General features: G+C 43.4%; 1 pseudogene across 1 annotated transcript; it reads right to left on the bottom strand.

Moving 5' to 3' along the window:
• Positions 1–2,309: 2,309 nt before the first annotated feature.
• Positions 2,310–6,467, bottom strand: LOC307124241 (cytolytic toxin-beta-like; annotated as a pseudogene). Its single transcript has 4 exons — positions 6,382–6,467; positions 3,520–3,693; positions 2,944–2,995; positions 2,310–2,856 (listed from the first exon to the last, which is right to left on the bottom strand). The product of its transcript is annotated as a cytolytic toxin-beta-like (transcript).
• Between the last annotated feature and the right edge of the window lie 19,024 nt (positions 6,468–25,491).

The following is a 25,491-nucleotide window of genomic DNA, read 5'->3' as shown; positions in this document are numbered from 1 at the left end:
AATAATAAAATAATTAAATTTCCAATCATGATTTTTATCAATAAATATTAAACCCAAAGGCAAATTAAGTCCACACATACATTGTCCACACGCAAATAGTAATGTGAACTGGCACACACACACACACACACACACACACACACACACACACACACACACACACACACACACACACACACACACACACACACATTGAGATAATACTTCAGTGTTTCCTCTACATTCGCTCAAGTGGTGAACCACCACAGTAAGAAATTTACCACCACACCACATAGGTAAAATGAGAAATTTGAACATTACAAACAAAACACAAATACAAACAAGTAAAAAGCCCAGTGCTTATAAACAGCCTTTTAAACTAGAGATGGTGGAAAGAATACCAGACATTACCCTCAGTACCACAGCCACAAAACAATTCCAAAGGAAATATGTAAGAAATATCAGTCTAGCAATAGCAGTGACGTAAATGAAAATGATTGACATGATTTGACCAGCAGCAGATTGGACAGATGTGACCCAAGTCATATCTATCCAAACACCTGCTTTTTAAATAATGTTTCTTATGGGCCAATCAGGCCCATTTTTTTAAAATACATTTAAAATAATAAAAAGTCTGGCCAATTCAGGGACCCTGCACACACACACACACACATTACAAATAATTAAAAGCATGAGAAAAAAATATGCGTTTTTAACATGGATTTAAATTCGACTAACGTAGAAGTAGTTCAGTTTTCCGCTACTGCGAAGAGATTACAATTTTGGATCTGAGAGATCTGGAAGGATTGTAAGTAACAATCAAATCAGAGAGATATTTAGGAGCTAAATTGTTAAAAGCAAATAATAGAATCTTGTAGTCAATCCAATATCGGACTGGTAGCCAATGCAAAAAACGTAAAATTGGAGTAATATGGTCTCTTTTGCGGCAACTGGGGGCCGTGAGTAGACTGGCAGCTGCATTTTGGACCATTTGAAGGCGAGAGATGGAAGAGAGAGGTACCCCGGAATACAAAGAATTACAGTAGTCGAGGCGCATTGAGATAAAAGCATGAATGACAGTTTCAAAACTTTTCCTACTTAAGAAAGGTTTAACTTTGGCCAAATATGGTATGGCTCTTATATGCCGAGTTATAGCAGTGGTACGACACCCCACATTTACTCATAATTGATCTCATAGATAGCATATATAACGAAAACAATAATGCTTCTAAAATCGATCCCTGGGGTACACCACAGGTGACATGAGTCAAAGAGGATGAATTGGCAGCTAAATTGATGAAAAAACTTCTATTTTAGAGAAAAGATTGGAACCATTTCAATACTGTACCAGTGATACCAATCGAGCATTCAAGTAGAGATAAAAGAATCCTGTGATCCACAAAGTCATAAACTGAGCTCAAATCTAAGAGCACTAAGGCAGAGGAACCAATGAAGATGAAGAATGACAACAGACTGAGAAAGGAAGACACATTAAATGGAGGAGAGCTTGTGTGAGTGTGACGTTTGTACACAGGCACATGCTTTAAACACACACTAAATCACTGCATCATCTCAATGTTTAGTGTCTGAATCTCTCAGTCCTGAATCTGAACTTTACAGATGTAACGTGACAGACAGTGAATGTGATTCACCATGTGCAAAGATTTATTGAACAAAACCAGTAACCCAGTGTTACACTGTACAGATGTTACATGAAAGGGATCATTTCATCCTAAAGTTACTTTCACTAATACAACCTAATGAAATAAGCTTGATTCAGTATTATTAATTTAGATTTTGACATTTATTATTTATCTTGTTTAGCTTGACACTGTGAAGCTGCTTTGAAACAATCGGCATTGTAAAAAGCGCTATATAAATCAAGGTGACTTGACTTGACTTGTTTATAATTAGTCTTGAATGTATAATTTTGTGCTGCAGAACATTTCCTCATTACAGTTATTCTATCAACATGATATAATGAACAGAGAGAAAACACATTGACCTAACAGTAGCAGTTCTTGACAACCCATCAGGATGAAACTGAGCCTGTAGATCCTCTGACACAGTGACATCTACAGTAGCTTTTATAAGATCTCCCATGAGTCCTGAAAAACTCAATCTCATGAAGATGCTAAAGCTTTACTCTAACTAGCTCTAGCATTTATTTAATGTCGACATCCCAGCAATGTATCTTCATCAAAACAAAGAAATTTGTGCATGTTTCTTTGCATATACAAAGTCCTTGGATATACACACTCAAGCATCCACACAAACACTAGCAAGAAGATGCCCTAAAGCTAGATTACGAGGAACAAACTTTGTGTGTCTCAGTTGTTTCTCACAGAAGGAGGATAAATCTGACACAGAGACAATGAGGAATCACACACACCAAACCCAGCATAGAGGGGTTCAGTGAATGTGGTGTTGAATGTGTGTAAGTGTGTGACTGTGTGTGTGTCAGAGACGCTGTAGAAGGACAGAGTGCCGGCCGACACGTCCACATACACTCCTATTCTATTAGAAAAGGGTGATGGGATTGGTACATTATTGGTCACATTATTGTGCCAGGAAGTGAATCCATTAGCAGAACAGTCCAGATTCCAGGATGTATCACTGCATCCAAACCAAGTTTCATTCCCTCCTTTCCTGCTGATTCCTTTGTATGTCACTGCTATATCAGCCTTAAATCCACTCCATTCAGCCTCCCAGTAACAGCGTCCAGTCAGACTCTCTCCACACAGAACCTGCTCAAAGCCATCAAATCTGTCTGGATGATCAGGATACGGCTGCTTCTCTTTGACATGTGTTATCTTTCTGTTCCCCTCAGACAGAATGGCATGAATTGTTCTCGTAATGGATCGGTAGTGGAGTGCTCTAGGAGAGAGTGGTATTCAGTTTTCGATATATTCAGTTTTAATAAATATTTGTAATATTCACATTCACATTTACTTTAATATTCACCTACACTTTCCCAGTCCTGGTGTGATTCTAAAAGTTTCTCCATGTGTCCAAACTAGAAAAAAACAAATATAAACCACAAATGATTAATGTTTTATTAAAAGTGTACAAGAAAAATTCAAAAACATCAGTGAGCACATTAAACTGAATGAATAATGATTTCTAAAAACAAGTCACTCATATAGGGAAAAGCAGACAAGCATACTTGAAAGTATACTTTAAGTGTGCAGAAATATGTCTAGTTTCAAGTGATCTGAAATCCAGCCTAATGTCAACTCAAAACCTGACCAAAAGGAATGAAAATTAGCCCAATTTCCCCAAACCAATCATAAACAGTTCTAAAAATGGTAAGGAACAATTCAAGTTATATTTCCACTTAAGCCTGGTATGACACGGCACAAATACAAACAGTTCTCGAGTGGTCACACCAAGATTTGATTAAATCTTTATGTTAATACTTAATAATTATTTATTGATCTCTTTTGCAAAGTACATTGACTTTGCTGGTACTTCAACTTATTTTCCCCAACTGAAGTTATCAGTATTAGTAATCTTGCATGAAACTTCCTTAATACATACTTGAGTTTCTCCAGTGAGCAGTTTGGATCATTGAGTTTGTCATTAAGCAGCTGGACTCCTGATTGTCCTGGGTGATTGTAGCTCAGATCCAGCTCTCTCAGGTGAGAGGGGTTTGAACTCAGAGCTGAAGACACATAACCACAGCCTTCCTCTGTTACCATACAGCCAGACAACCTACAGAGATACACATGGTGAGATTACCTTTGTAAGAGTCGGTTTTGGTGCTAAGACAAAAGCTGAGATACATACCTCTGCAATTGAACAATAAAAGTCACTAATCTTGAGGAAAAGATCTCACAGAAACTGTGACAACACCCTGACAAACATTCCTCCCCCCTCCCCATTTTGCCCTCTCCTTGTCCTGGTTTCAAGTCACCAAATGCAGATATATCAGTGATGATGTTATTTGTAAATGTATTGTTTTATCCTTTTCATGTTTGATGTCTTTTTAAAGGTCTCAGTGCGAATGGTAAAATGGTCTCAGTTTCACTGCAGTCACTGGTAGTATTAGAAAGATTGGAAAACTAATGAGAATTCAGTTCTCCTTTGAGTAGTCTCTTCAAAGATATCTGATCCACTCCCCCAAAACCAGGTGGGGGTGTTGCAAATATTTACAGCCCTTTTGTTCTAGTTGGAGTATTTAAGGTTGGATGTTCTAACTCTCTGGGGGAATATTCTGCAATCAGACCCCCCGTGCAAACTGCATGTAGTGTGCCAGACATGATGACTCTTTTAAATTATTTTCCTATTGCTTTGCAATTGTGTTTTATGTTTTTACGCTGATCAGTTGTGTACCATGGATTCTTGCTTACGTATTTACTTTTCCTGTCTGGCCAAAATAAATGTTAACCTTGATTTCTCTTGTATGGTTCCGAAATCGTTATTCTAGTATGGATCGATGTAGAGTTCTTTATTACCGCAAAATCTAGGGTTATGATAGATCACACCGATGACGCCACGACTGAAGCATGGAGCGCAGCGTGCGCGATATTCCGATTTCTGACTATCGCTGGGTTAGCAAGTTGTAGTCCGTAGATATTACTAAAATTACACTTTTTGTTGAGTGAGCATGTGCAACCACTTAAAGGTAAAATATTCACCCTACATCCTCTGACTAATCACAGAAGTAACCGTTTTGTGTCCGTGAGCGCGCGAACCGGACGCGTCATGTCTCTGTGCGATTTAGGGTCTCTCGATGAACGAATATAAAAACTAGGAAGATATAAAGAAAATCAACGATCTAAATTAAATCGCAACTAATCGTAAAATCAGCTGATAAACTCTAAATGTAGCACACTTTATGGAGTCACTTAGAATTGGAGTCAGATAAAATTATTAATGGAGTCAGATTTAAAATGAGATATCAATAAATTAAAAGAACTTCACCGAAAGGCTGAAAGGGCTTACACGCAGAATTCCTTTTGACCACGTCATTAGTTTTCGGTTTTTGGGCTAATGGATGGAGATTTACAGAAGCATACCATTATCAGGTTCTTTAGTTTGGCCTGGCTTTTCCCCCTCGCATGTTCACCAAGTGCATGGATGCAGCTCTGGCTCCAACTGAGTCTCAGAGGCATCCGTGTACTGAACTACATCGACGACTGGCTCATATTCAAGATTCAAGATTCAAGATTCAAGAGTTTTATTTGTCACATACACAGTTATATACACAATATACAACTGGCAGTGAAATGTAAACAGGTCCGCTCCATGGACAGTGCAAATAATAGTTACAAGAAATTAAAATAGAAATAGAATAAAATTAGAATAAAAAGTATTAACATAAGTAGAATTATAAATAAATCAAGTAAAGATAAAAATAGGAAATAAGATAAAATAAAAATATAAGAAATATGTGGATATGATAAGTGAGATAAACTGTAGACTTAAAAATAAGTGGTTAACATAAAATATATATATATGTATATATAAAGAAGTATAATGTGCAAGGTTTATTACAGGTTGTTACGCAGTAACAATAGGAAAGTAAAGTGCAGTGCAATTGCAGTATGTGGATGTTAATGTTAAAAAACCGTATGTTTATGCGTGTGCGGGGTGAATTGGCCCAGTCGCGAGTAGTGGCAGTTCGGCATTGAGATGTCGTCCTTGGCCTTCTTGGCACATAAATTGCCTTAAAATGCTGGCTGTCTACAAAGCTCTGAGGAGCTTTTTCCCGGACCTCCGCGGCCACCATGTCTCATATCTAATTCATCAAGGGGGTCTGAGGTCGCAGTGGTCAGCCCTCTATGCAGACTGGCACACCAGATCCTCCTGTGGTCCCAAGGGAGACTGTTGAGCGATATATGTCCCCGGGGACCAAAATCAGGGAACAGACGTCCTGTCAAGGCAGGGGCTGAGGCCTGGGGAGTAGCGACTTTACCCAGAGGTGGTGAAAGCCATGTGCGAGAGGTTCGGCCCAGTGGAAGTGGATCTGTTCGCGTCTCGAGAGACATCCCACTGCCCTCTGTGGTTTTCTCTCAAGTGCAGACGTGGCTGCTGTGTCTATGCATTTCCCCCGTTCACTCTGCTCCCGGGAGTCTTGGAGCGGGTCTGCCAAGAAGTGATCAGCCTACTTTTAATAGCAACCTGCTGGCCGACCCAGGTATGGTTATCGAACATCGTAGCACTGCTAGCAGGCCTCCCGTCTCAGGCAGGGGGCACAATATTTCACCCCCGGCCAGAGCTGTGGAACCTTTGGGTCTGGCCCCTGAGGGGGCCTGGTACCTAGAGGCGGGCCTATCGGCATGTGTAGTTGAGACCTTACTCAGCTCCAGGGCTCCTTCCACGAGGAGATAGTACAGCATGAAGTGGAATGTGTTTTCCACTTGGTGTAGAGAGCGTTAGGTGGACCCAGTCAATTGCCCAGTGGCTTCAGTGCTGGAGTTCGTCCAAGATGGTTTCTCCGCCGGTCTTACCCCATCCACACTTAAGGTGTACGTGGCCTCCATTGCAGCTTTCCACTCGTCTGTAGGTGATGGGCCTCGGGGTAAGCACCATTTGGTTGTATGTTTCCTCCATGGAGCTCAGAGGATGAGGACTGCGACTTAGTCCAGAGTCCCAACTTGGGATCTGGCAGTGGTTCTGGAAGGGTTGTCTGCGGCTCCCTTCGAACCGAGTCGGATGAGGCAAAGAACCTGACCTTTAACCCTCTCCAGTCGGCAATCACGCCGGGGTGATTGGCTTGCTTTTTTTCTTATCAGTGCCAAAGAGACTCAAATAACTGTCGTTTTTTATCATTCAGGCAAGTGTCATACATCATTATAATCTGTTAAATTCTATTTTTTTTACTACAGTCACAATAAAAACAAATGGTTGTGCTTTTTGCAAAATAAAGAAATCAAACATGATGCGCAATCTGCAGCCTCTCTGTCAAAGACGTTCATTCAGATAGTCTTCAGAAAATGACCTCTATCTTATTGAATACTTGTCTGACAAACATGAGCCATAAGTCTAAAGAAACGCTGAAATGTCAGGTTTTAAACACTGTAAACCAAATCAAAAACAAATATTCTGTGTTTATGTAATCCGTTTGAAAGCAGATCAATGTTAGTTGTTCCTGAGCGGCTCATTATAGACTAATGCGACCACGGCCACGAAGCATGTGCTCTATTGAGATTCAAATACTGAGGCGACGCCCACACACACATCAGCTCAAACACATTGTGCACGAGGGCGCACTGAAGAAGATATCTTCTTCATGCATGATATATATCTGCATGATATATATAATGCATGATATATATATACCTGACATATATATGATATATATATGTCAGGTATCACCATGTGACATTGACATAAACAGCTTCCAGAAATCGCTCTAACAATGTTAGTCTAACATGCAGATAGACAAGTTTGAAGATAATAAACACACAATTGCAACAATATATGGCTTATCTGTGTTATTTATACCATGTTGGGTGTTTTCATAATAGATTATATATATAATGCAATGCAACTCGAGCTTTAATAATTATGCAGAATATTGTAAAATATATTTTCTGTCTGATTTTTTGATCCAAAGCCAAATGAGATCACATAAGGTTATTTAAAACAATTGGTGTAATAAATCATAAATTATAGTTTAATAAATCATAAATTCTTGTGGCAGAGAATATAGATCCTTTGTTCTGTTGCTCTCTGTCACATAGGCCTACCTGCAGCTCATTCATTATGCAGCTCATTAATGCGAGTCCTTTGTTATCTCAGGTGCTATCTCATCATTATTCATTAGATACCACGCCTCCTCGCATATTGGCTTTGTGAAGAGAAACTGTCTTACAAATTTTAAATCAGTGTATTGTTTTATGTGAATGAGTAGGCTCAATGATTCTCACATCAGTATAAAGAAAAAACTCTATGCAAATACAGACAGAAGTCAAAAGTCTTGGGAACAGATACCTATTGTGTGTTTTGAGGCCTAAATTTTAAAACAAATTTTTTTGTTTTTTCAAAATCTGTGCATAAACATTTTTCTCTCAAAAATACAAGCATGTACATACATGTTGCTCACATATTATAGTAGCCCAGTTTGTGCTGAATACAGTGTAATTACACTTTTGCCATTAATGTGTTTATAAGCAACTGAAAAAACACAAATGTCAGAGCATGTCAAAACTTCTAAAGGGCCCCAAAACAGCTCAGACTCCTAGGGGTTAAGGTGGCCTTTCTTCTTGCTATCACTTACTGAGGAGGGTGGGGGACCGGGGTCGGTTACGCCAACTTGCCTGGAGTTTGCCCCTGGCGGAGTTAAGGCCATCTTACTTCCAAGGCCGGGCTATGTGCCCAAGGTGCCATCGAGTGTGGCACGGTCAGTGGTTCTTTAGGCCTTCCATCCTCCACCTCACGTGACGGCGGAAGAAAGGAGACTTCACCTGCTCTGCCTGGTCAGAGCAGAGTTCTGGAAAAAAGAGTTTATCTGGAGAAGTCTTCACAGTGGAGGAAGTCAGACCAGTTGTTGGTGTGCTTTGGCTCATCCAAGAAAGGGCTGCCTGCGCCAAAACAGACAATCAGTAAGTGGATTGTCCAGGCTATAGCCACGACTTATCAGGTGCGTAATTTGCCTTCACTGATAGCCGTGAGGGCTCATTCCAGAGACATGGCATCCTCTGTGGCCCTCCTTTCTGGAATCTCGCTTCAGGAGGATCTGCGAGGCAGCCGGGTGGGCCACCCCGCACACCTTCATTAGATTCTACAATCTGCAACTCCCTGCGATGCCTGGCGCTAGGGTGCTCGCGTCCTAAGTGTGCCTGGGTTCCAGCTTCACACTTGGGTGGGCGTGATTCTCGTGTGGCCTAGTGGGTATTCGTTCCCCAAAGTGTCGTTAGATGCAGTGCGAGTTCCCTCGAAAGGGAACGTCTCGGGTTACAACTGTAACCCTTGTTCCCTGAGAAGGGAATGAGACGCATGGAGCGTCTGCTTGATCGCTATGCTTAGGAGCATCCCCAAAGTGTCGTTAGATGCAGTGTCTCGTTCCCTTTTCAGGGAACAAGGGTTACAGTCGTAACCCGAGATGATTTCTTTCACCTGAATGCACAATATTTCCCATTTGCAGATTTGGTTCTGATCTTATTTTAGGATTAAACAAGAGAGGAGAAGCGTGGAGGAGAGGAGGAGAAGAGAGAGGAGTGAACAGGAGAGAACAGGAGAGGAGTGATGTGAATTGGAGAAGAATGAAGGATGAAGCCTGAGTTCTCAACCAAACAGCTGAAGAGAAACCTGCTCAGTCCCAACTATACTGCTTGCATAATATGTCAGAAAACAGACAGTGACGCTGGTCCTCTTCAGAAACTGACAAATCAAGGCTCCCTTCCCTCCTATATGCTGTAACCAACAGAAAGGATGATGTCTCATACAGACTTGACAATGGGCTGAAACCTCAATGTGACTTTCTGAGGAGGAATACTTTGTGGCACACACAATGTTGTGCGAGGTACACAGATCGTAAAACTGTTGACCAGACGAGGAAAAAAGTTGAAAAGCCAGAAGTCAAGCTCTTTCATCCAGCTCATTTCAATTATTCCATGGTGACAATGCGGGCAGATCAGTAAAGCATGTACGACCAGGGGGAATAGATCCCTCATTTTGATCGCCACTTATGACAGACAGAATGTTTGGGAAAAAGCAAACAAACTTGAAGAGGAAGAGATACTACACAAGATTTGTGGTCCTGATGGAAACAAGTGTACTGATATAATTGCTTTGGTCTTCTGGTAACACAAGGAATGCATGACCAACTACCTGACAAAGCGTCTTCGTTCACAGGAAAGGGCTAGTACTGCCACCACTCCATATGATGCTGCACTGAACCAACTCATATCTAGGATAGATGAGCCCTTTTTCAAAGAGCCATATTCTTAGTTACAGCTTTGAGGGATGGATTCTGTAAATACTTGGAAAGCCATGGAGTTCCGAATGTTACCTCATACAGATGTCAGTCCTTGATTGCCCGCCTTAGAAGGCACAATGAAGTAGGTGGCAATTGTAAAATAATGGAACAGAAAGTATGTTCTAGCCTGAATGTTCCAGCAGAAATTAATGTTGGCTGCATGCTCTCAAATTTGAAGGAACTTTGAGGGTTACTTCAGTGATTTAGCATTAAGCTTTGTATCAGTAGAAACCCGGTAGTATATTCAAATTATGGTACTTTCCCCCTCATATCCCCCTGAGACGAGAGAATTATGGATTTTATTTCTGGAAAAAATCCTCAGATGATGCAAATATCTGAGTTGACACCAGATGACACCATAGTCTCTTCCTACAACACTGCAAAGAGAATATGTAAGGACCTCCAAAACCAATGTAAGCAGATCCTGAAGGAAGCAAGAGAAGCCAGAACAGCTCAAGCCAGTGGAAGTCAGCAGATTCCTGGAAGTATGACTGAAGACCCGTCACTGCAGCTAGAGATATCATACCTGGACGCATCCCGAAGAGTGAGCTCTAACCTGTATACCCACCTGGCATGGATGATAACAGATGCAACTCCACAGTTAGGTGAGGACGACCGGGTGAAAGTCAGTCCTAAGCAGCAAGAACAAGTTCTCAACCTTGCCCAGGATGTCTGCCAAGCAGTTGCCAAGATCACAACACTCTTCCATTGGGAGAACAGGGTTATGTTGAAATTAAAAAAGATGCCTAGACCATGATGTTTAATAATGTGGACATTAACAACCATGTTAAATATCCAGTATGTCTATCGGAATTTTGAGAGTAGCCTAAAATGCTATTGAGGTTCTGAGCTTGTTGATCGCCAACCAGTAGTGAAATCATCACAGATCCATTGATTTTGGTTGGATTTTTATAATTTTTTCTGTGGAATGAGTATACTATTTGGTGAAAAGAATGGCATATTGACAGATGTCATAACTTGGGGGAATAGTTGATTGCCAATGAAGTAAAGATGAAAATACTGGGAAAAAAAGTGAGAAAACACCTATTTTTTGCATTAAATTGATGCAAAATCATGTAGAAATGTGTTTTAAAAGTTATTTTTTCAGTGGATGTTGTCAGCACATGTGTTCTGTGTATCTGGAATACATTTATTAACAGCCTACCCAACCCACTGAGGATTTGAGGAAAAAAATCTTTTTTCACATTTTTCTGATTAAAAATAAAGGGTGCATACTCTAAAATGGCCACAATTTTTTTTCGCGATATTTCCGGCAGAGCAGACCCTCCAAATATTGGTTCTTAGGGTCAACGTTAACAGAAAAAACACAAATAAAAAGTATGGCAGACCATGTCAGGTTCAACCCATTTTTGAGACTTTGGCTCCCCGACTAATGGATGTCGAATTTGAAGAGAGGCTGTGTAAAGAAGTCCATCGCTACCCACACCTCTACATTCTGTGCATGTGTGGAACAAGTCAGACGGACCACAGCATACACTTTCAGTAGTATAAATACAAGTAGTCCACGTCCGTACTGTCAGCAGCTGTCCGTGTACATGCCCGAAATGGAGTATAACCGAGGCTTAACCCCTAGAGGTCGATGAACACGCTGGCACGACCGCTTCGATTTTTTTCTTATCAGTGCCAAAGAGACTCAAATAACTCTGTCGATTTTTCTCATTCAGGCAAGTGTTATACATCATTATACTTTTTTAAGTTTCTACTTTTATTTGTGTACAGTCATAATAGAAACAAAATGTTGTGCTTTTTGCAAAATAACGAAAACAAACATGATGCGTGATCTGCAGCCTCTCTCTCAATGACGTCTAATCTGAATATCTTCAGAAAATAACCTGTAATTTAGTGAAAACTTATAACACAAACATGAGGCATATGTCGAAAGAAACGATAAAATGTCAGGTTTTAATAATGTAAATCAAAACGAAAACAAATGTTCTGTGTTTATGTAATCTGTTTGAAAAGAGAAAGATGTCAGTTGTTCGCGAACCTCTCCATTATCCGCTAATGCGGTCACGCCCACGGAGCGCACGTTATTTTGAGATTCAAATAATCCAAGATCCATGAGAGCAGAGTGAACGCCCACATCAACTCAAATAAACACATCAAGAGAGTGTATGTGCTTTACGTACCCAGATCGACACACAAGCCCCAAGTTCTCATTGTGGGTGCTGGCCATTGGAAATAAGCAAGGCCAGCACAAAGAACTTTAACAGTTTAACATTTCACAGTGCTTGCAATCGCCCTATTCCAACGCACGGGCAGCATGCTCTTCCCTCAGACAGTTGAACAAAACTGGTGTGTGAACCATGGTCAGGCATGGGCTGTGAACACACCTTTTACTTTGCACATATGCATCACATATTTCTCTTTTTCTTTTCTTTTCTGAAGAATGAGAGAAGAGAGAATTTTCTGTACGCTGCCTATAGTGAATCTAACTCCTAGCAGAGAGACAGAAACAAATAGAGAGCTTTGAGTCACACACACACACAGTACGATCTGAAGACAAAGAAAACTTGACGATGCACCTGCGGCACACCTAATTATATCCTCTGTCGAGTCGAGTCAAGTCAAGTCACCTTCATTTATATAGCACTTTTTACAACACAGATTGTTTCATAGCAGCTGTACAGTGATAATAGGAAATTAATTTTGCTTTAGAAGAAAAGTGTCTCACTCATTCTAATGATGTCAACAACCGACACTATAAAGTTCAAAGTCAATTTCATTGACGTGTTTTACACATACTTCACAGCTGGTCACACAAAGTGGTTCCTAAAGCGCCACACGCACCACATTCCAAACAAGCGCGTCATTGAGAGTAGGAGTGGGAGAAAAAAAAACATGCATACATTTTTTTCTCCCACCCCTAATTTAGAGTAGCATTTGAAAGGGAATATGTCATTCCAAACCTGTCACAATTTCTTTAATCAATACAAGAGATGTCTAGCAGAATTGATAGAGTGAGTAAGCATTCAGTTTCATTGGATTTATTTATTTATAAATATTCTTCAAGACATATCCTTTCATGTTCCATCTTGAGTGAACTGTATCTCTATAATGTGTGCGAATCCAAACAGTAAAGAAAGATCACACAATGCATATTCAGATTTTTATTTGAACCCATTCTCTGTTTTAGTATACACTTAGCCTTGATTATGTGGGGTTGGGGTTGACAGCATGTTTTAGCTTCAACCAATCATGTTTGACTTATAAAAATGTACTATGCTACATGTGCAACACACTGCAACTAAATGTGTGCCTCAAATACTTAATGTTTACATTCTGTAAATGTAAAATGTGGCAACCAGGCCTTAGAATATATTAACATCTCTTTAATAAACCAATCCTTTGGTTAAAGAGAGACAGACAGACATACCTCCTTGTTCTCTGTCTTACACGACCTGATGATGTCTCTTGCACCTCGGCATCCTGTAACTGAAGTTCTCCTTGTGTAGACATGGATGTATCAAAGGGGACTGGGCTGATATAATCTGTGGAAATGAAAATGTAATGTTTTAAAATTGACCCAAACCCAAAATTATATATTGATTGGCCAGACAGACAAGTTATTAACTGATTAGTGTAAAACCTGTAATTGTATCACCCTGCATTGAGTTTTAAAAAGTGAAACAAAAGTAATCTCATCACATTCTAACTGTTATTTTAGAAGAATACATTTTAAAACAAACCGACAAAAAACATGGCATAACAATGTGTTATAGAAACTATATGTGAGAGTCAGTGATATCAGTTACATATATTTAAGAAATATTTTAACAATGCATCTCAACAAGCTCCACAAACAAAAAGGAGTCTAATTATACAGTAGTTATTGTGCATTAAAATGGCATACACAAACAAAAAAAACAAAAACATTTCTACATCAGACAAGTGTGTTGTTCAAGCAAAAAGCAATCACCTCACAAATATTCTCCTTGCAGTCTGTCCATAGAATGTCCTTGTAATGTAAGTAGCAGCTGATAGATCTTACTGGTGTCTTATATATCCAAAGTGATATTTTAATAAAGGCTTTGCAATATTCCTCATGAGCAAAAAACAAAAACAAAACAAAAAACAAGAGGACCTAAGTAGAATTCTGCATATATGATGTGATCCTATGTATTTTTGTAAGATGTAAGTTGTGAATTACAGACATTCTGCCCAAACTGGTTTGTACTGTTTAAGATGTTGAGATGTTATGTGCTGATTGTTTTATAAAAGGTTTCATTCTTTTTCAGTTCTTTTCACAGAAGCACAAAGCATTACAGCATTTCACAACATTGCATTTTGGTTACGGTACAACACTTTAAAAACAGTCCAGAAGCATTCCTGACTCTCTCACTTCCCATCCACATCCTTTGATCTCAGTAAACATTTACCACCTTTATTATTATTAATCTCAATTTATTTCTGTTTCATGTACAGTGCTGAATTATTGAAGAATTTACTCAAAGTTTGTACAAAGTTTACTTTAAGTTGTCTTTGTATATTTTGCTCAAAGTTTTCTTTGTATATTTTTACTTGAAGTTTTCTTTACAGTTTTTCTCAATTGTTTACACACAAATACTGGTACTTGAGACACAATGACCACAACATGTAACTCATGCATAGGTCTAACCAAAACTGCATTTCGTTGCCTCGTTGCCTAAAGCAAACATAGCTTTAGCATTAAAGGGCAACAGGTGCGCTCTTCTGTTTTGGAGCAGCATGTTTTTTTACTGTAACTATATACAGTAAATTCTTCTGTTGTTTTGTATGTAGACCACTGTATATGCAACTTTGTGGTGGTTGGGATGTACACTGTGTACATTGTTTTGGTGGGAAAAATACAATATTTTTGTTATTGTGTATTTGTGTCTTCTGAGTATTACAGTTTTTCTCAATTGTTTACACACAAATTCTGGTACTTGAGACACAATGACCACAACATGTAACTCATTCACCAACCCCCTGAACCAATTCTGCTAAACTACAAGCACAGTTCCTGCTTTACACTCAAATTGCAGTTCTAAAACACACTTTTTTCAAAACACTACACACAATTATCTGCATTTGGCACAATTTTCATGCAGAAAATATCTTGTTTTCACAAGGAACACACTGCCATTCAAATATGCACACTGACTCTTCACATGGGCAAACAGCCGTCACACAGTTTTACAATTAGCAAACAGAGCTTTAGCATCAAAGGGCAACAGGTGAGAAACCGAAGAGAGGATGCAGCATAGTTAAATCTTTTTTTTTTTTTTTTTACTGTAACTGTACAGTAAATTCTTCTGTTGTTTTGTATGTAGACCACTGTATGTGCAACTTTGTGATGGTTGGGGTGTACACTGTGTACATTGTTTTTGTGGGAAAAATTAAATATATTTGTTACCGTGTATTTGTATGTTCTGAGTATGAAAACAATATTCTCAAATATTTTACAACACACTTATGTATGTACTGTCTGTTGTAAGTGTAACACTGAACCAAAAAAGACCTAAGTCATTATGATGAAAGGAGAAGAAGTGTTTTCCATTCATCATAGTTTTTTACATTGAGCACATCAGTGTTCAACTGGTTCTTATAAATGTCTATTCATATGATGGTTTGTGTGTGTCATTTGAAAATAAGTTTCCATTTTGAAAAGAAATAACATTGTTTTGAATGTAAAGTTTCATTTTGCAGGAAAATTGAGGGGTTTTGCCCATTGTGTGTGTTTTTTTGGATTTGTGTGTAGAGTTCTGAGAATATGAGGCATGCTTTCAGAAAATGTGTGTAAACAATTGAGAAAAACTGTAAAACAATATTCTCAATTATTTTACAACACACTTATGTATGTACTGTCTGTAGTAAGTGTAACACTGGACCAAAAAAGAAGTCATTATGATGAATGGAGAAGTGTTTTACATTGAGCACATCAGTGTTACACTGGTTCTTATTAATGTACAGTATATTCATATGATGGTTTGTGTGTGTCATTTGAAAACAAAGTTTGCAATGAAGAAGAAATAACATTGCTTTGAATGTATAACATTGCTTTGAAAATAACATTGCTTTGAAATTTCATTTTGCATACTTGCAGGAGTATGAGGCATGCTTTCAGAAAATGTGTATAAAAAATCGAGAAAAAGTGTAATAGAATCAAGAAAGAGGTGGCTTTGAACCTTGTTTCTATCTTCATATTGTATATTTTTACATTTTGAAATCATTATTATTTGTCATAGTTTGAATTTATGTTTTTGAAAGAAATGAAGTGCTCCGCCTCATATTCTAGTGTGACAGTGCATTTCCAGATCCCCAGAGACACCGTTCTGCTTCCTCTAGTGACGCACAAGCGATGTTTGCTACATCACAGATGATGTAGATTAGATTAAATATTTGTCAAATTAGCAACCATCAAAATAACATTACATAAATGTTAATGTGTCAACGTTAACTGTATTGAATTAATGTCATGTTTGTGTACGAATGGATTTCTCCTAAGACTGAACTAAAGAAATCTACCCTTACGGAAGGAAAATATATTTACCAATATATTACTTGAAATATATTATAATATATTGTTAATATATTGATGGTACATATATACAATATATGTAATATATTGCAGTATATTGCAAAATATACAAATGATTGCCGCTTTCAATATATTGCAATATATTGGAAAATATAAATATTAAATCCCATATATGGGAATATATCGCCTAATGTATTACATGATATTTTCCAATATACTGCAATATATTTTTGTTTCGTAAGGGTAACCTGCAATAAAACAATACACTTCAATCATCTGAAGAGGAGATCTACAAAAAAAACAAGATCCCACCTGGCTCAATTTTATCAACCTTATCAATTAAGATTTGAGTGGTGATTGGCCATTTGTGTTGAAATCCTGCTGTTAACAAGTAGATTAGCTGAAGGGAAGCCATTATGGTGATCAGTGTTTGCTCTAGTTGAGCTTTTGACTTTGACTTAACATTTTTTTAATTCTGGCTGCTTTAACTGTGTGTTTATAAAACACATTTGTTGTGGCAAAGAAAGCACAGAGAAGATGTGGTTATATTTTGATAGTGGCATAATCATCAAATAGTCAACTAAGATCATTCTTAGCCAATTGTTTTATTATATTTATGTCACAACATAACCAAAACACCTGGTTTGGATACAGTTCCTCTTAGTTTGTCTCAGACACAATCTAATATTAAAAACTAAAACTAAAGTGAACACTAATCGCCATAATGGTGACTTGTCAGTGATTCTGCTTGTTAACAGCAGGCATTCATCACTAATGTCCAATCATTACTCAATTAATCACTTAATTCTCTCTAATTGTACCGCTGTTTGTTACCTTTAACACTCCTGAGTGTGGACTCAAATAAACTCTGAGGAGTGTTAATTAAACACTGGTGGTTTTGCTGTGCATTTTCTTTCATCCCCCAAGATATTTGGGAATTTAGGCATGAGAAAAGGTCCAACAAAAGCTGCATTCATATTTGGGTGCTAAATGTTTATTGTTCTTTTGTCCTATTTGAGTATTGGGAATTGGCAAACCACTCAAGGAACCAACTTTTTCAGTTTCATCATTGCGTTCTTTTAAAATATATTTTCAGCAGTCTCAGCCTCCCACAGTACTCCCACAGCAAACTGTTTGGATCAATGCTCTTCTCACACTGCATGACTATCTGGGGTAGCATTCAGTCACTGCTTTGTTCACACTGATCGATGGATCGGCGACAGGAGGTTTCACACTAACCTATGGATCGGCTACAGGAGGTTTCACACTGACCGATGGATCGGCGACAGGAGGTTTCACCCTGCATGACTTTACAATAGGACGAGTCACTGACAACTCTCTCTGGTGCGAAAACTAAGTTTCACAACCAAAGACACATGAGAAGTGACAAGTAAATAATGCAAGATCGCGTGTGCGTCCGACCGTTCTTGCACGAGATTGGAATTGTATTTTTAATTGTTATTAAAAATGATAGACTGCAGAACATTTGCGATCCAAATTGTCTGTGCGCTGATTTTCAGCAAAAAGGGGAAAAAGAAAAGATTATGGAGGAGGAAGTGGTTGGGGAGACACGTATCAAGGATTGTGTTCTGCAAAGAGAGTTTGAGGTAAATAAATCCTTTTGCAATGTGATGCTGTTTGATATAATTGTAGTTCTGGTCTATAACTCCTCCCAGAACTTCCCGCTGCCCTGTATCTTGCTCTCTCTCATTGGCTGTAGGTCATCGCCGATGTCATTTTCAGTCAGAACTGAAACTGAACAGCAGGAGTTTGAATTTCCGACAGGTCCATATATTTAGCATGCCAAATATCTCACAGGCGTCGTCTGTGATTCTCTCCGATCGTGATTGTCACCAATATGCCTATGATTTCAGTCATTTGTCAGTGATTTAACAAAACCTGTCGGCGGCTGAAAATCGACTGCAATTAAATAAGTGTTAATGACATATGTGTTAGCAATAAAATTGTAAACCATTATAAAATATACAGTGGAGAGTATGGTGTGGTTCTCCTGATGCTCTCCTCACTTTTCTCTGTGTGTATCAGTAGATCCTGTAAGAGTCCCTGATTGGACTCCAGTGATAAGCCTAGAAGATCCATGTGTCCATTCTCACTCTCGAGGGCTTTATCTACTGCACCTTTAATCCGATTTTGAACTAAAATTAAATTCTTTAAAATCCCCAGTGTTAAAGGTCCCGTTTTCCCTGTTTTTTTGAAGCTTTGATTGTGTTTACAGTGTGCAATATAACATGTGTTCATGTTTCGCGTGTAAAAAAACACAGTATTTTTCACACAATTTACATATCTGTATACCGCTGTTTTCACTGTCCTAAAAACGGCTTGAGGATTTCCCTGTTCTATGAAGTCCCTCCTTCAGAAATACGTAACGAGTTCTGACTGTGCCAGCGGTTCCCGTGTTGTGATTCGACAGCAGCTTAGCGCATGTTGCCCGGAAAGGTCACGCCTCTTACCATAACGGGGAGATGCATGTGCTCAAAGTACAGCGTCCCTGGGAAGGCCAAAGAAAGGTGATTTGACTCCGGGATGAAAATAACAGCGTCTCGACGACATGGCGGCAAAACACTCTACGAACGCAACACTTCCTCTTCTCCACGTGTGAGAGCAACAAGACCACGCCCCCTTTTTTGTGTATTCTTTTGGGCGGAGGTTAGTCAACAAACTGTTCTATTGACGTCATTAAAGCAGGAAGTACAGGGATGTAGTCCAAACCGGCCGTTCGCTGTAGGCTTTGAAAGGGAACTTCTGTTAAATAAAATATCTCGCTTGGCATTGATCTTTGAGCTATTATTTATGCTCTAACAGCAACATTACACACTAACTAAAGTTTGAAAAATGGGATCACGAAGAACAGGACCTTTAAATAAACACTTTACATATGGTCCAATTCTACAGAGTGTCAAAACAACACCTAAGCAGTGTCTCTAATGAGATAATTAAGAGATTAAGTGATGATTGACCATTAGTGAAGACGCCTCATGATAATGAGCAGAGTCACTGAAGGAAAGAGATAATAAAAAAGAAATAAAGTAAATCTGGTCAGTAATGTGTGAAGCTGGTAATGCTGTTTGTGGAGTTGTTTAATTCTCCTCTGCTGAGATCTTCAGAGATTTAATGTCTTCTTTTATCTTCAGTTGATTTCATCTAAGGCTGCGGCTGAAGTCAGTTGTAGTCATCATCAGGTGACTTCAATGATGCCCAATCATCACTTAATTATCTCATTAACACCAACACTGCTTCAATGGTACTTTAACTCAGTTGTGAGCTCACGCATGAACACTAGGAAGTGTTAATATAACGTCTTGGTTATGGATGTAACCCTCGTTCCCTGAGGAGGGAACGGAGACGTAACGTTAGTGACTAACGAATGGGGGTTTCACTTAGAAGCCTATCATCTTCGAGCTTAGAGAAAACGCCCAATGGCGTGCCAACGCCATGGGGCTTGTGGAATTTGCATACGTAACTCTGCCTCACCGCGTGAGTATAAAAGGAAGTACGTGGCAACATCGCATTATGTTACCTGCTTGAGGAGCCAAGACTGAACTCCTGTGTTCCAGGTAGCACAGCTGATGTGGCAACGGGACGTTACGTCTCCGTTCCCTCCTCAGGGAACGAGGGTTACATCCGTAACCGAGACTTTCACTTCTCTTCTTCTCTTTCACTTCTACGACGTAACGTTAGTGACTAACGAATGGGGGTCCCAATATAATCCCGCCACTCAGCTGTCTTCCAGTGCCCTGCGTAAGTGCGAGTGCCCTGTCGTAAGACTATTACGGACAAAGGACTCCCACTTATCACAGGAATACCAAGGTACACTGGGAAGCATATTCCAGTGAGGAAATGCCAAGATGCCTACCCGTGGGGAGGACTTAGAGAGTTCACATATGACCCGCTAAGGGCTGCATATGGGAAAACTCTAGGGTACCAGCCGAAGGTGGATTTTTAACCCTAGGGGTGGCAGGGACTTGCCAAGGGAAGACACCTGCTCACTGCGGAGGCTTACGGTGGAAATACACGTGTGGGGGTCGCCGGAGGGGAACCATGCACACGGGGCACCTGGCCGGACACAAGGGTCTGAGCTCGCTAGAGGGCAGACACACTGGTATCGCCGTAAGCAGTGCTGGAGGGACTCAGGGCTCTCGGGGAGCTCACCTGAGGAAGATATCGCACGTATCCAGTCCGAGGAGTGGAATGGCGAACAAGCGAAGACACCTGAGCCTGGCCCATTACCGGCCCCTAGGGGGGGCGAGTACATAGTCGGACACTGGCTCCACTCGGAGATTATAGAGTCTGGCGAATGTGTTGGGTGTCGCCCAGCCTGCAGCTCTACAGAGCTGTTAGCGAGGCGCCATGCGCTAAAGCCCAAGAGGAGGCGACACTCCGAGTGGAGTGAGCCCGAATCCCAAGGGGACATGGTCGACCTTGCTGCTGGTAAGCCAAAACAATGGTGTCCACTATCTAGTGAGACAGCCTTTGCTTTGAGAGAGCACTTCCCTTCCGCTCTCCACCATAACAGACAAAGAGCTGGTCTGAGGTCCTGAAACACTGCGTCCTGTCTACGTAGGCGTGGAGAGCGCGTACTGGACAGAGCAGTGCCAAGGCTGGGTTTGCCCCCTCCACGGGCAGCGCTTGCAGGTTCACCACCTGGTCTTTGAACGGAGTGGTAGGAACCTTGGCCACATGTCCAGGCCGGGGTCTCAGGATCACGTGAGAGTTAGCCGGCCCGAATTCCAGGCACGCTTCATCAACCGAAAATGCCTGCAGGTCCCCGAACCTCTTAACGGAGGCCAATGCGGTCAGCAGAGCCGTCTTCATCGACAAGAACTTAATATCAACCGACCACAAAGGCTCAAAGGGAGGCCTCTGCAGAGCACTTAAAAGTACTGAGAGGTCCCAAGAGGGTACGAGAGGAGAGCGAGGAGGATTCAGTCTTCTCGCCCCCCTCAGGAACCTGATGACCAGGTCGTGCTGACTTACCTTTTTGTTCTCCAAAAGATCGTGGGGGGCAGATATTGCGGCCACATAAACTTTGAGGGTGGAGGGAGACAGTCTTCGCTCCAACCCCTCTTGATGAAATGAAAGCACGGACCCGATCGGGCATTTCCAGGGGTCTTCTTGGCGAGAAGAGCACCAGGTGACGAAGAGGTTCCACTTCAACGCATAGGCATGCCGAGTGGACACTGCCCTAGCGGAAGTGATGGTGGCGACCACCGTAGGTGGCAGGCCACTCAAACCTGCCGCATCCCATCCAGGAGCCACACGTGGAGGTTCCACAGATCGGGACGCGGGTGCCATAGGGTGCCCCGTCTCTGAGTGAGGAGGTCCGGTCTCAGAGGAATAGGCCAGGGAGGGGCTGTCGCAAGGAGTATGAGTTCGGGGAACCAGGTCCGGCCGTGCCAGTACGGGGCGACCAGAAGGACCTGCTCCTTGTCCTCCCTGATCTTGCACAAGAGCTGTGCGAGTAGGCTCACTGGGGGGAATGCATATTTGCGTAGGCCCCGCGGCCAGCTGTGCGCCAGAGCATCCGTGCCGAGCGTGCCCTCGGTCAGGGAATAGAACAGGCCGCAGTGGGAAGAGTCATGGGAGGCAAACAGATCTACCTGCGCGTCCTCAAACTGTTCCCAAATCAGCTGGACCGTCTGGGGATGGAGTCTCCACTCTCCCGGGAGAGGCTGAAACCGCGAGAGCTCGTCGGCTGCGAGTTCCAGGACTCCCGGAATATGGACAGCACGAAGGGACCTCAGGCGCTTCTGACTCCATAGAACGAGATGGCGGGCGAGTTGAGACATACGGCGGGAGCGTAGACCGCCCTGGTGGTTGATGTACGCTACTGTGGCTGTGTTGTCTGACCGGACAAGCACATGTTGACCCTTCAGCAACGCTCGGAAGCGGTGCAGGGCAAACCGTACTGCCAGCAACTTGAGGCAATTGACATGCAGAAGGCGCTGGGGTCCATTGCACATGGCAGCCAAGCCCGTGGCAGAGGCATCCGTCGATACGACAACATGCCTGGAAACTTGTTCTAAGGGCAAACCGGCCCGTAGAAAAGTGGGGTTCGACCACGGGGTGAGCGTCTGTAAGTAGGCCCGAGTCACTTGGACCCGGAGCGTGCCAGACTGCCATGCCCATCTCGGGACTTGATTGCGAAGCCATATGAAGTCTCATATGAAGCAATCCGAGCGGCGTCACCGCGGCTGCAGATGCCATATGCCCCAGGAGCCTCTGAAATAGTTTCAGTGGAACCACACTCGATTTGACGGAGGCAAGTCAGCAGAGACTGCGCGCGCTCGCTCGAAAGCTGCGCGCACATGGCGACCGAGTCGATGTCCTTACCGAGAAAAGAGATCCTCTGCGCTGGGCAGAGTTTGCTCTTCTCCCAGTTGACCCGAAGGCCCAGACGGGCTAGGTGTTGGAGCACCCGATCTCTGTGTCCGCAAACCTGCTCTCGAGATTGGCCTAGTATGAGCCAGTCGTCGAGATAGTTCAGGATGCGAACCCCATGCTGCCGAAGGGGCGCAAGGGCTGCCTCAGCAATCTTCGTAAAGACGCGAGGGGACAGAGATAGCCCGAATGGGTGGACCGCGTACTGATATGCCCGCCCCTCGAAAGCAAACCGTAGGAACGGTCTGTGTCGAGGAAGGATGGAGACATGGAAGTAGGCGTCCTTCAGGTCGATCGCTGCAAACCAATCGTGAGGATGAACGCATTCGAAAAGGCTTTTCACAGTCAACAGCTTGAACGGAAGCCGGTGAAGGGATCGGTTCAAGATGCGAAGGTCCAGGATTGGTCGTAACCCACCGGTTTTCTTGGGCTGTAGAACCCCGACTTCATTTCAGGCTGGAGGGACAGGCTCGATCGCACCCTTCGCCAGCAGGGTGGCAATCTCTGCACGCATGACGGGGGCGTTGGCCCCGATCACGGTCTGGCGGACTCCCCTGTAGCGGGGAGGAGCCTGCGTGAACTGAATCGCGTAGCCGAGCCTGGCGGTCTGCGCGACCTAGCGGGACAGCCCCGGAAGCTGAGGCCAGGCTCCCAGGAACTGCACCAGCGGGGTCATACGGACGACAGACGTACCCAGGGTGGGGAAGCGAGGCAGCGTTACCGACCCGGACATGGGAGGCTGTTGGGCGTCCCGGTGTGGGGGCATGGTTAACGGCTGCGTCCTGACAGAGGAGACCAGGGAAGGACACGCATTCCACTGGGGTCTGCTCTGAGAGGAGGCTGGCGACAGAGAGGGATGCGAGTGGCGGGACCCAAGGGTGGCACGCACCGTCATCACCGGTCTCTGGGTGCTCAGGGATGGGGGTATCAGTTCTTTCTTTAACCACATTAGGGTGCTGCTGACCCGGGGGCCAGCAGCTGAACAAAAGATTCTCCCCCGGCCCGGGGGAAGGAGCGGCCCTGCTGCCGTCTCCTGGAAAGAACTGCCCATCCCGTCAGGAGTGCCGCTTAGCCTGCCGCTTTTTCGCGGGCTGCGGGGATAGAGCGGACTGGGACACCTTCCTAGAGCTACCTCTACGCCGCCCGGGTGGAGGCTGCTGCTTGGGTGGCGCAGAGGTTGAGGGAGCCGCGGGAGGGTGCCCTCGGTGGCGAGCAGGCTGAGGCAACTGCGCGGGCGGTGGGGTGGAGGCAGCAGCTGACCGCCAGGGCAGTATGTGTTTTATGGCCTCAGTCTGCTTCTGAGCGGCCGAGAACTGTCGGGCGAAGCTTTCGACCGCGCCGCCGAATAGCCCATCCTGGAATATAGGATCGTCGAGGATCCGGGTTCGCTCGCCGTCGCGCATATCGGCCAGGGTGAGCCATAGGTGTCTCTCCTGGACCACGTTTGTGGACATCACCTGACCCAGGGAGCGTGCGGTCACGTTCGTCGCCCGGAGAGCGAGGTCGGTGGCGGCACGCAACTCATCTCTGAGTCCTGGATCAGCCCCACCCTCGTACAGGTCACACAGCAACTTGGCTTGGTAAGCCTGAAGAGTTGCCATGGCATGCAAAGAAGCAGCAGCCTGCCCCGCAGCTCTATAGGTCTTCGCCACCAGGGATGACGAAAACCTACAGGCCTTGAAGGGGTGCTTTGGATCGCCGCGCCAGGTCGAAGCACTCTGCGGACACAGTTGTATCACAACAGAGCGTTCGACTGGGGGGACCCCAGTGTACCCTTTAGCTGCGGCTCCATCGAGGGCGGTGAAGGCAGTAGAGTTTGCCGAACAGTCACGGGAAGACAACGGGTTCTTCCAGGACCGCGCGATCTCTTCATGCACCTCGGGGAAGAAAGGAATTGGAGGGGCGGTCGGACAGGTGTCCGAGCGCGCCACCCCCAAAAACCAATCATCCAACCGCGAACGCTCAGGTCGGGGCGGAGGGTTCCACTCCAACCCAAGCGCTGCGGCGGCCCGAGACAGCATGGCTGTCAATTCTGGGTCCGACTCGGGCAATGCTGGCACACCCGAAGGTGGCAGCACAGCCGAATCATCATCCTCAGATGACTCCAGCTCACCTTGTGATGCGGCGATAGACATCTCCTCATCCTCCGCCGCACCAAACGCCACAGTCGGGACGGCAGGAGCTGGCCCCGATGTAGACGCCTGGACACGGACCAGGTCAGGTGCATGAGAGGGGGGTGTGGGCCGAGGCATGAGCGTCGGAGCTTTATTCCACACTGTCACCCTCAGGTCACCCTGGCCACCAGCCAAAGTGCAGCCTCCAATGGAGACCGCAGATTGGGGTGTGGCAGAGGGGACTCTCGCTCCGGCATCCACACAGAGTCTCGACCGTAACACCGAGATGGCCATGTTCCCGCAGAGAGAACATGAGTCATCCACGAGCGCCGCCTGAGCGTGCTGAAAGCCCAAACACGTCAAATAGCGTTCGTGCCCGTCGAAAGGCTGAAGGGATCTACCGCACCCAGAAGTGCACGGGCGAGACATCCTGAAAAGGACGTGCCACGCGCAAGCTCTTTTTTGAGAGGAAGCCTCGCAGTCGATGCCGAAGTGCCCAGGGAAACACACACCAGCTGTCAAACGGACCACTGCGCAGATCAGCAGGC

This window comes from Gobio gobio (assembly GCF_949357685.1).
Source record: "Gobio gobio genome assembly, chromosome: 3".
NCBI lineage: Eukaryota > Metazoa > Chordata > Actinopteri > Cypriniformes > Gobionidae > Gobio > Gobio gobio.
The sequence above is the reverse complement of the archived record's forward strand: the minus strand, read 5'-3'. Positions and strand labels throughout refer to the sequence as shown.